Below are 11,891 nucleotides of genomic sequence, written 5' to 3' on the forward strand. Positions count from 1 at the left end.
GCTGCTCAGCCAGAAGCTGGGCTCACAGCTGGCAAGTGTAGCGGCGGTGGCGGGTGCCTCTCCCACCTCTGCAACAGCGCTAAGGAGCAGTGTGCCGAGTGGTAAGGAACAGCAAGCAGGCGGGTGGTAAGGAGTGAGGGGTTCTGGACAGCGACAGGGCAAAGGCCAGGCTGAGGGACCCTCCCTGCTCCCAGTGCACAAATTTTGTGCACCGGGCCTCTAGTAAGTTTATATTCCTTTAACACTTTTGGCCTTGGTGCATTCTTCCTTCGGCAGCCCTAACATTTGGTGTCAAAAAACCAGGAGGATTCCAGGGGGAAAGGTTGCCATTATTCTAAATTTGATCCCCGAGTTTGCTATTCTGAGAGCAGTAGGCAGCAGCAGCTTGTTCTGGGGTTACTTCTGAATCCTACTTGGGTGACATGATCACTGGTTTGCATTAGGCCTCACTCCATTATGAGCCCTTCCAAATCACTCAAGGAGGACACTGCATCTGGAACCTCTTCTTCTTCATTGCTGACCCACGATCACACACCAGCCAATCTTATCTAAGTGAGTGACATTCCACAATTTTCCTCGTATCAAATCTTTTGTCCACTTACTCTCACTGACTTTTCCTTGCACTAAGCCAGAAGACTCCTTGAACATACAGCCTCAGGTTCTTCTGGACTTGGGATGCCCAGTCTGGAGGGTCACCCCTCGTTTCTCATGGCAATTTTTTAGCAGTGGGACACCTGTCCTAAACAGTCACCTTTGGACTTGTGGTCTGTCACTCACCCTTCCCCTGTTAGCCATGCTTATTCTCCTTATCATGGGGAACCCCTAAAATGATCCCTCCTGGCTGTCTCCTTAAAAATCTCAACTGCCTTAGACTCAGGGTGGAGATTAGGCCCAAGCCCCTCATTTTCTTTTGTAACACTGTTTGGCTACAATATAAACTAAATAATGAATCTAAATGGCCTAAAAACAGCAATTCAATTTTTACACAGTGCAATCCTATATAATAAAACCCTAATATGCAAATCAATAAAATGGTGGAACCACGGGTTGCTATGACACGCACTGACCACCAGGAGGCAGACGCTCAACGCAGGAGCTGTTCCCTGGTGGTCAGTGCTCTCCCACAGGGTGAGTGCTGCTCAGCCAGAAGCCAGGCTCATGGCTGGCGAGTGCAGAAACGGTGGCAGGAGCCTCTCCCGCCTCCGAGGCAGCGCTAAGGACCCACTCGGTGACCAGGCCTAAGTTGGCAGGGGTCACAGACTGCAAGAGGACACAGGCTGGGCTGAGGGACTTCCCCCACAACACACACACTTAGTGCACGGATGTCATGCACTGGGCCTGTAGTATTAAGATAATTGCTGTCACCACCATGGAAAATGGTTAGAGATTCCTTACATCCAGGCCTCTCTCATCCTTCAGTCCTGATCCTCTCAGTCCTGCTCTACCCATCATATCCTTCTTCTTTACACAAACATCATACCCCTAACACTTCTGATTCTGAACCTACTTTTTAAAAAATATATATTTTATTGATTTTTTACAGAGAAGAAGGGAGAGGGATAGAGAGTTAGAAACATCAATGAGAGAGAAACATCGATCAGCTGCCTCCTGCACACCCCCTACTGGGGATGTGTCCACAACCAAGGTACATGCTTTTGACCAGAATCAAACCTGGGACCCTTCAGTCTGCAAGCCAACACTCTATCCACTGAGTCAAACTGGTTAGAGCTGAACCTAACAGACCACCTAACTCCACCTCCTTATGTGCCCCTTCCCTCACTTCCCCTGACCCTTGAGAGAACTGGAGAAACTCAAGTTCAAATACAGCCTTTTCCCCATCTAACACTTGCACCTGGGCCAACCAAAGATCACCTTTCTCAACAGCCACTTCTATTCCCATGCCCATTCTAGCCCCAAGGGAGATAACAGGAACTGAGGGCATAGTCCAGGTCCACATCCCATTATCAAAGTCCGACCTTGCACAGATTGAAGAAAGACTAGGTTCTTTTTCCACCAACCCAACCACTTTTACCAAGGAATCTGAATACCTGACCCAGTCCTCAGACCTAACCTGACATGACATCTATGTCATCCTGTCCTCACCCCAGAAGAAAAGGAGTGCATCTGTCTAGCAGCTCAGAACTATGTCAACACCCTCCATAGACAGGTCATGGTGGCCAACCCAGTTTGGCACTGACACAGTCACCCAAACTGACCCGAGATGGGACTTTCAGGTCAATTCTCCAGGTACTGGCTCTGTAGCTATATGATCACCTGTCTCATTGCCGTACTCAAAACGGCTTCCCATAAGGCTGTCAACTATGACAAACTTAATGAAATCATTCAGATCCCTGATGAAAACCCAGCTCTCTCCCTCTTCCACCTCATGGAGGCCTTACAGAAATTTACCACATTAGACCCTCCACCTACCCAGAGGGAACTCTTCTTCTGAACACCATTTTATATACCAATCAGCTCTCGACTTACTATATGCCACAAACCATTCAGAAAGATCTTGTTAACCTGCCTTTAAGGTTTTTAATAATAGAGATAAGGAGAAACAAATTAAAAGACAAAGGTGACATCATCTCACAAATGAACCCCAAACAAAGAGCCGGTCTTCCAACCAAGGGTAAGTAAGGGGCTAAGCCTCTTCTGGGCCCATGCTTCAAAAGCAACAAGGAAGAACACCGGGCCAAGTCCTGCCCAAACTTGACACACTCACCTCTCCAGCATCTCAGCCCTGCCCTAGCTGTGGAAGAAAAGGCTACTGGAAATCAGACTGCTGCCTGGCCTCTCCAGATCAGACCTCAGCCAGTCCAGCAAGACTGCCCTCTAGATCTGGTATGAAGTTCCCAGACCCCTGGGACTGGCCACCAAAGACTGAAGCTGCTCAGACCCTGACAAGGCCCCACGGACTTACATCATCAGGACAGAGCCTTGGGGAATGCTCTACACTGCATCTTATAAATGTACCTTTTAGCCACTCTTTTCTTGTTCTACCTGGTTGCCTGACTGGGGCTACCATGAATCTCCTCATAAAACCCGTTTTGCCGAAACAGTCATCTCGATTTCATTTTCACCCCACAAAGTAGAGGCATTTCCTTAGATGTAAATACCTTATCTCCTCCATGACTATCCCCTCCTCTAGACAAAAAATACTCTTTCTGGGGCTTTCTGGGTGTTAGGGTCGGGGAAGGAGGAACATACTAGACTAAAAGGGGTAAAGAGTTATAAATGTACTAGAGGCCTGGTGCACAACATTTGTGAATGGGGGTAGAGGACCCCTTCAGCCCGGCTTGCACCCTCTCACAGTCTGGGACCCTTGGGGGATGTCTGCCTGCCAGCTTAGGCCCTGAGGGGTCTTTAGCACTGCTGCAGAGGCGGGAGAGGCTCCTGCCACTTCTGACTGAGCGGCCCTCCGCCTGTGGAAGTGCACTGACCACTAGGGGGCAGCTCCTGCATTGAGCATCTGCCTCCTGGTGGTCGGTGCACGTCATAGCGACCAGTTGTTCCACCATTCAATTGATTTGCATATTAGGGTTTTATTATATAGGAGTAGAGGAACTGTGCATGGGTAGGGTCCCTTGGTATGGCCGGCAGGGATTGGGCTGAAACCAGCAGTCCAATACAGCCTACTGCTCTTGCCTGCTGCTCCTGCTCATCCTGGCCCCGAGGCGCCTGCCACAGGCTCCTGCCCAGTCAGTTCTGATTAGGAGAGGCTACGCCACTGCAGCTGTGCTCATCATCCATGAGCCCTGCATGAGGTGCAGAGGTGGGGTGAGGGGGGATCACGGGCACAATCGGCCCTTCAGGCAGGCAGTGGGACTCACTTGCCAGCCTGGGATCTAGATCTGTCCCACTGAAGTTCACGGTAGATGTCAGGAGCCACCTGGCGCCTGCTTTTATATCATTTCTTCCTTGTGGAGCATCTAGGATGGGGAAGCAGCCACAGTGCCCGAGGTTGACTTCCAGACTTCCTGGGACTGGCCCCTGAAGATTTAAGTGTCCCTGTCAGGATCATGTCCCAGCTAGGTCTGTTGGTGCCTAGCCTGTTCTCTGGAGATTGGACCTGCAAGACTACTGAGGGAGTGAGTGGCTGCTTCAGGGCTGGTGGGTCACCAGGATGGGTCAGTCAGCTGAGTGGCACTCCTGCTGTAGGAGCACACTGACCACCAAGGGGCAACTCCTGCATTGAGCATCTGCCCCCTGGTAATTGTTACATAGGCTAGCAGAAGGGCTGAGACCAAAATATCAGCAGGGCAGAGGAGGAGGAGAGGGATATTTTTGTCCCTTGTAAAGGTCAGTCAGAGTAACCAGTGGGACCAGGAGCATGTGGGGGCTAGGTGTAGGTGGTCACTGGTGAGGTGGTTTACTGGAAACCAAAGGCTGTTAATCATGAAACGTACAATGAGAATAATGGGAAAATCACTGGGAGGGGCAAGAGCCCCCAGCAGGGCATAATGGAGTGCAAGAATGTGCCTAACTTTCCAGTCTTTCTATTCCCCGCCTCACCCTGGGGTTGATGAGGGATGCCTATCTCATTCTTCTGTAGCTTCTATATGCTTAGGTGTGGTGTAGAGATGTCTCTAATTAGTCAGTGTTTGAGAAAGGAGATACTATCTAGTATAGCTTTGGAATAGCATCACTTCCCCTATGGATCTATTGGTAATTGCCTGAATATGGTTTTGGAGAAAGGAAGAAAGGGTAGGATGCAAAGACCAAAGATGAGTACCAAAAAGAGTATTAAAGGCAGTGAGAATGCTAGCCTTGGGATCTAAAAGCTCAGGGAGGGGTCCCTTCACTGCATTATCCTCATGGTGGCTTGAAGAGATCAGACCCCAACTCGCACCCCCAGCCTTGCAGCTCCAACTCGCACCCCAGCCTCGCATCCCCACAGTCCCGCCTGGCAACCTGCCTTGGCCTGGCGCCACCCCCTCATCTGCTCCACCATCCCATCTGCAAGGCGATTGATTGGGGCCAGCTCCTCCCCAGCCCTCCAGCTCTCTCAGCGCCTGGGAGACAGGAGGCGGCCCTGCCCCCCACCGCTGCTACTGGTAGCTGTCTGTGGGGCGAGAAGACTAAAGTTGGGAACCCACAGGCAAAAGAAAAAAGAGTATTTCTTGTTTACAGGAGAGGACAGCATAAGGCATTTATGGTCCAATGTAATGGCTTAACTTTGTGGGATGAGAGTGAAAGCAAGGTAGGTGACTGTGGTTTGGGAAAATTGGGCTTTATGAGGGCATGTGCAGTAGCCATGGTCGGGCACTGAGGTAGAACAAGAAAAGAGTGGATAAGGGGTTATTGAGTAAGATGCAGTGTAGAGGTGAGGTGGTTAATGACTGTGAGACTAACCTGTCATCCCCTATAATAGAGACTGAAAAGGAGTCAAGGGTCCCACCGAATTCAGAGAGGGCAGAATAAGTGGCCCCATTATCAATTAAAAAGAGATCAGTTTACTTGCCACCACAATCATTCCCCAAGGCTCTGTCCTGGTGATGTAAGTTTGTGGGGCCTTGTCAGGACCTGGGCAGCTTCAATCTTCGCTGGCCAATCCCAGGAAGTCTGGGAGCTCTAAATCATATCCAGAGGGACAGTTAAAGCTGGAGGGCCAGACTACAGCCTAATTTCCAGTGGCCTTCCCTCCAGACCTTGGGCAGGTCAGGGGGGTGGGGAGTCAAGCCCCAGGTTTTGGCCCATGTCCTTCCTTGTTGCATGGGCCCAGAGAAGGCTTAGTTCCTGAATTACCCTTGGTTGGAAGATCATCACTTAGTTTGGGGTTTGTGAGCGGGGGAGCTGGAAGGCCTCCTTCTTTGCCTCAGCCTTGGCCTGATCTCACTTTTGTTTTTGAATTTGGGTCTCCTCAACTCTATTATTAAAGACTTTAAAGGCCAGGTTAAGGATGTCTTTTGAGGGATTTGTGGACCTGTGTCTATTTTTTTTTTTTTTTTGAAGTTTGTGGTATATGTCAGGCCTGATCCTATATAATAAAAGCCTAATGTGCAAATTGCTCGCTGTGATGTGCACTGACCACCAGGGGGTGGCACAGAACAAGTCTGAATTTGGTGGCACATCGCTGGCAGTAGGCAACAGTGGAGGTGCTGCCAGCCCAAATGGACCCTAATGAGAGCGGGACCAAGGCAGGATGGTGGAGCAGGTGAGCAGGCGGTGCCAGGCCAAGGCAGGTGCAAGTGGGCACCCAATCACTCCACTGATCTCCCACAGACAGCTACTAGTGATTTCATTACCTTTGTCATAGTTTACTACCTTATAGGCAGCCTTTTTGTTTAGAATAAGGAAAAGGGTGTGTGGCCTGGCCAGCATGACTCAGTGGTTGAGCATCGACCTATGAATCAGGAGGTCACGGTTCGATTCCCAGTTGGGGCACATGCCCGGGTTGCGGGCTCAATCCCCAGTGTGGGGCATGCAGGAGGCAGCCAATCAATGATTCTCTCTCATCATTGATGTTTCTTCCTCTCCCTTTTTCTTCCTCCCTGAAATCAATAAAAACATATTTTTTTAAAAAAGAAAGAAAAAGGTGTGTGTGGTGAGTGGGGAAGGAGGGGGAGCAGGTCCTGTACCATTGCCAGCTGCTTGGATTCAAAAGCTCCATATTTTTTCTTTACAAGGGAAGGGGCTGTATTCCTCCCTGTAGTTTCAGAAAAGCATGGCTAAAAATAAGATTCTCCAGGCTGCAGTTGAAGGGGTAGAGTTTAAGGGTAGTGTTGAGAACGCCTATTTACTGCAGTGATTGAACAGGCTTTGGAAGAAAGAGTCCTTGGTGAGAGAGTAAGCAGTCCTGTATTCAAGAAAATTTAATTCTTACCTGTCACAATGAGGGCTACCTTTGGCTCCATCCCTTTAATGGTGATGCCCTTACTGGAGGCTGACAGGAGTGTTGGGCCCCATCAGTTTAAGGCCATTGTGTGGGTAGGCTGTGGTCCTGGGGATCTTTCAGTCCCTGTGACAGTCCCTCTTCCAGTAGCTAAACTTGTGGCACAGCCCTTGAGGTGACTGACATATGGCTTAAAACTGACCCTTTTGTTTTCATGGGATGGTTTTCTTGCTGTTTCTCTGCCCTGTTATAGGTGTTAAAAACACTGCAAGTGACATCAGTGGAGGTCTAGGGTCCTAAGGCTACTTTTGGTAATTTTTCCTAATGCCTGAGGCAGTCTATTGGGTAAAATGTATTCCAAAAATTTTCAGTTCTTAACAGACAAATAATTTCTTTAACATGTTTTTTATGGATTTCCTAGATATAACATGCTAAGGTTTGGTTGATAATCGAAAGGGTTAAAGAGAATAAAACCGGGCAGAGAAAACTTATTGTGCTTAGCAGATATCTTGCAGAAAGCTTGCAACCTTGAGCACCGCATAGCCCAGGTAACCACTGGACATCTGGTGCCAGGAGGAGCCAAGGACAGGACACGTCAGTCAAGCTCTGTGTCTCAGAAGAACTGTTTGCAGCCAGCAGAAGTTAATAAAATCCTGCCTCCCGCTTCAGTCTCTGCTGACTCCTTTTTTTTGGACTCAGCCTACCTGCACCCAGGTGCCTGAAATAAAAGTTCTTTTGATATATTATGGCCTCATGTTATAGGTGCGTGACCCTGGCCTACTCCGAACCTTTCATTTGGCGCCGAAACCCAGGAAGGTATAGTGAGTGGTCCAGTAAGAGCCATTGCAGGATTCCAGCAACCGGGCACTTGGCACTCAGAGAGACCATGATCATCCAGCTCCTGAGCCCACCTTGTGTTCGGGAAAGCCTCACAGCCACATTCCTGCAAGGCTGAACTTCTGCTGAACTCACGACACTTGCTTAAGACCCCATAGCCTTCCTCCAGACTGGTCTGGGTCATGTGTGACTGGATAGTGGATCTCTCCTTGCCTCGCCTCCTCCTGCATCAACACCAGGCATAAATTCATGGGTAAGTGGCTTTAGTCTGTTTTCCCATGTTCCAGACTGTAATTTTGGATTTGGAGCCAGGTTACTGCATGGCCAGCCCCATGGAAATCACCACTGGTTGGGACAAGTCCTCCGGGGGAAACAGGTTCCCTTGCCCACTCTCCTGACAGGAACACCTGTCACAAAGGGAGGGCTCCATCTGTTTCTGTTGAACGTTAGGGGAGACAGGGACACCTTTCTCCACCTTAACTTTTGACAGAGAACAGACCTTAAGCCACTGACAGTTGCCATGGGAAATTCGCAGTCGACCATTCCCACATCATTCCCCAGACCCCTTGGGTGTCTACTTAAAAATCTTCAGACCATACAGTTCGAGCAGGACTTAAGCGACTAATTTTTTATTGCAATACTGTCTGGCCCCAGGATAAATTAAAACAGCACTTTCGATTTCCAAATCCTAACTCACCTTGACTATCCTGCCACAGGCAAGGCAAGTACCCTGAGTCTCATATATCCAGGCTTTTTTTACATTCAAGGAAACATCCTTCTCTCTGTAACAGCTGCTCTCCCTCACAGATTTTTCCTTCCTCACCTGTGACCCTTCAGTCTGTAGGCCAATGCTCTATCCACTTAGCCAGACTGGCCAGGGCAAAAATCATGCTCTAAATAATCATCTGGTAGAGTAAAACATCTGCATAGGAAGGGCATGAGATAGTGAAGGAACTCAATAACAACTTCTATGGGTTTTGAGCAATTTTTTTAGAGACAGCTCAGCAATCTTCCTGTGTTTAATTCCTATATCTACTCCTTGTAGATCTCAGTGTAATGAATAGAGCCATATACAGGGTGTCCCCCCAACTCCTTTACCACTTTTGATCCCGCCAACCATCTCCTGATCCCCAGCTTACGGCTCCTCTGTCTCAGCAGCCTGAAAAGGCAACCCACAAAGCAGTTAATTATGAAACATTAGCAGAGGTCACCCAGGAAAGACATGAAAATCCAGCAATCTTCCTCTCTTGCCTTACACAGGCCATGAGAAAATACACCAATCTTGACCCTATAAGCCCAGAAGGAACAAACCCCCCAACGAAATCTTTTAAACGTGACCTTTAAGGTCTTTAATAATAGAGACAAGGAGACCCAAATCTGAAAACAAAGATGTGATCAGGCCAAAGCCCAGACAAAGGCCTTTCAGCCCCTAGCCACCACTCTCATGAGCACCAAACGAAGTGCTGGTCCTCCAACCAAGAGTAAGTCAGGGGCTAAATCCTACAGACTTACATCACCAGGACAGAGCCTTGGGTAACAATTGTGGTGGCAGGTAAGTCGATCTCTTTTTAATTGACAATGGGGCCACTCATTCTGCCCTCTCCAAATTCGCTGGGACGCTTGTCCCCTCCTCAGTCTCTATTATAGGGGTTGACAGATTAGTCTCACAGTCAATAGCCACCTCTACACTGCATCTTACTAAGTACCCCTTATCCACTCTCCTTGCCTGACTGGAGCAGTATAGGTATCCCTCATAAAGCCCAGCTGTCCCAAATGACAGTCACCTACTTCAGTTTTACTCTCATCCCACAAAGCCATGCCATTCCTTAGACTGTAAACTCCTTATCTCCTCCATCATTGTCCCCTCCTCTAAACAAGAAATACTCTCCTTTCTCAGGCTCACTAGGTACTCTCGCCTCTGAGTTCCCAACTTGCCTTCTCACAAAGCTCCTCTATGACATGACATGGCAAAGGGACGGAGCCTTTAGATCCCATGGCCAACATTCTCACCCTTTTAATGCTCTGAAAATTGTTCTGTCCTCAGCGCCTTCTCACACCCCTGCCCCTCCCCCAAAGAACAACTTTCTTTTCTTTTCTTTTTTTTTTTAGATATTTGAAATACAACTTTATTCTGAGTCTAAATGAAAAGGAATGGGAATGACAGTAACAAACAAGGTTTCACCACTGAGTATTGTGATGCGACTGCAGCATTCTTATAGTTGAAACTCAATAAGGAAACTGCGTTCCAAAACAGCTAAATATGCAGGTCCAAAAAGTGAAGGTATTTTAACTGCCACATTCACTCAAAGCCCATTCATCTTTCAGCATCCCAGGATCAAGCACAGGTTCTTCTTTGCTTAGCTATATAATAAAGTGGCAAACACGCGGCACCACTGACATCACAGGACAGTTGCCTATAAAACTAGACTTCTGACGCTGGGCTCCAGCTTCCCTTTCACAGGTCATCATCCTCGTCTGGGAGCACGGTGGTCTGAGCAACCTCTAGATCATGCTTATACTGTGTTGCCAGCGTGGGGTCCATGGGTGAGAGCCATGGGTGAAAGCCAGAGGAAGGGCTTTTCAAAGTTGTAGATATTTTGGCAGAAATGTCGTAGTACTGAAGGTTCTTCTTTCGGTGGAAGACAATGGATTTTGCCTTCACTTTCCTGTCCTTGATGTCCACTTTGTTGCCACACAAGACGATGGGGATGTTCTCACACACGCGCACCAAATCTAGATGCCAGTTAGGCATGTTCTTGTAAGTAACTCTTGAAGTTACATCAAACATTATGATGGCACACTGGGCTTGGATGAAGTAGCTGTCACACAGCCCCCCGAACTTCTCCTGGCCAGCCGTGTCCCACACGTTGAACTTGATGGGTCCATGGTTGGTGTGGAACACGAGGGGGTGCACCTCCAAGCCCAGGGTGGCGACATACTTCTTCTCAAACTCGCCTGTCAGGTGGTGCTTCACGAAGGTTGTCTTCCCGGTGCCCCCGTCCCCGACCAGCACCAGTTTGAACTGCACTTGGGGTTCTCTTTGGGCAGCCATGATGATGTCACTTCCAGAACCGTCTCCCGGGCCATCTAAGAACAACTTTCTTTACTGCAAAACTATAAACACTTACTTAACAGTCCAGCTACTATCAGAAGCTGAACTCATTATCACCCAAACCTTAGCATGATATCTCTAAAGAAAAATGTGGCAGTTTTAAATCCAAGTGGCAGGAGGCCTGGGAACAGGCTGCTGGGCCTGCTCTCTCCTCCTCTGCCTTTTCTCCAGCCTCATATGCTTATACATAATTTTCCAAAGTCTTTGACAACTGAAAAACTTTGGAGCATTGCTGGATTAAATTATAAACATCTAAATATTTCAACAAGTTTCAAGTTCATCTTATTTTAGATTTTATTACAGAAAATCTATATAAAGTAAATTTAGAACAGTTAATATAATATCCTATACTTTATTAAAAAAATATATTTTTAAAACTATATATATTTTTATTGATTTCAGAGAGGAATGAAGAGGGAGAGACAGAAACATCAATGATGAGAGAGACTCATTGATCTGCTGCTTCTTGTATACCCCCTACTGGGATCGAGTCCGAAATCCAGGCATGTGCCCTTGAATGGAATTGAGCCTGTGACCCTTCAGTCCACAGGCAAATGCTCTATCCACTGAGCAAACCAGCTAGGGCAAAGATATATTTCTTAAAAGTAAGAATGTTCATAAATGTCAATCTAAGAAATGCTGGCTGTTTACTTTTTGATTATCATTGGAAATTTAAGGTTTAAAAATTGTATGGTTTTAATAATAGAAGGCATGGACATGCATTTTTAAAGGAAAAAGAAAGTGAGTTAAAGTTGTAAGAAGGTTTGTGAAAGTAATAGAAGGTTTGTAGGGAGAAATATTAAAAGGAAGTCATATAAATGACACAGACCAGAAGCCAAAACATGCAGAATAGGGAAACTGAAATAGTAAAACAGCAGTCCATAACCATCTAAAAAATCCTATCTTCTCTAAACCAAGGACACTTAAGAATAAATGATTTGAGAATAAACCTCATTTTGATACATTATACTACAACTCTCCAAAATAATGTCTCCTTCCTTCTATCAGACCATTTATCATAACTCTAATTATTCTTTTACCCCAGTAATACTAAAGTGTATAAAACAGTTTGTCTCCACCATGTTACAAGCCCTACTTGTACTCAGG

At 47.3% G+C, this 11,891-nt stretch overlaps 1 pseudogene; it reads right to left on the reverse strand.

Annotated features, from left to right (window-relative positions):
* Positions 1–9,768: 9,768 nt before the first annotated feature.
* Positions 9,769–10,782, reverse strand: LOC102261613 (annotated as a pseudogene).
* Positions 10,783–11,891: the final 1,109 nt, after the last annotated feature.

Source organism: Myotis brandtii, unplaced genomic scaffold (assembly GCF_000412655.1).
Source record: "Myotis brandtii unplaced genomic scaffold, ASM41265v1 scaffold1052, whole genome shotgun sequence".
Classification (NCBI taxonomy): Eukaryota; Metazoa; Chordata; class Mammalia; order Chiroptera; family Vespertilionidae; genus Myotis; species Myotis brandtii.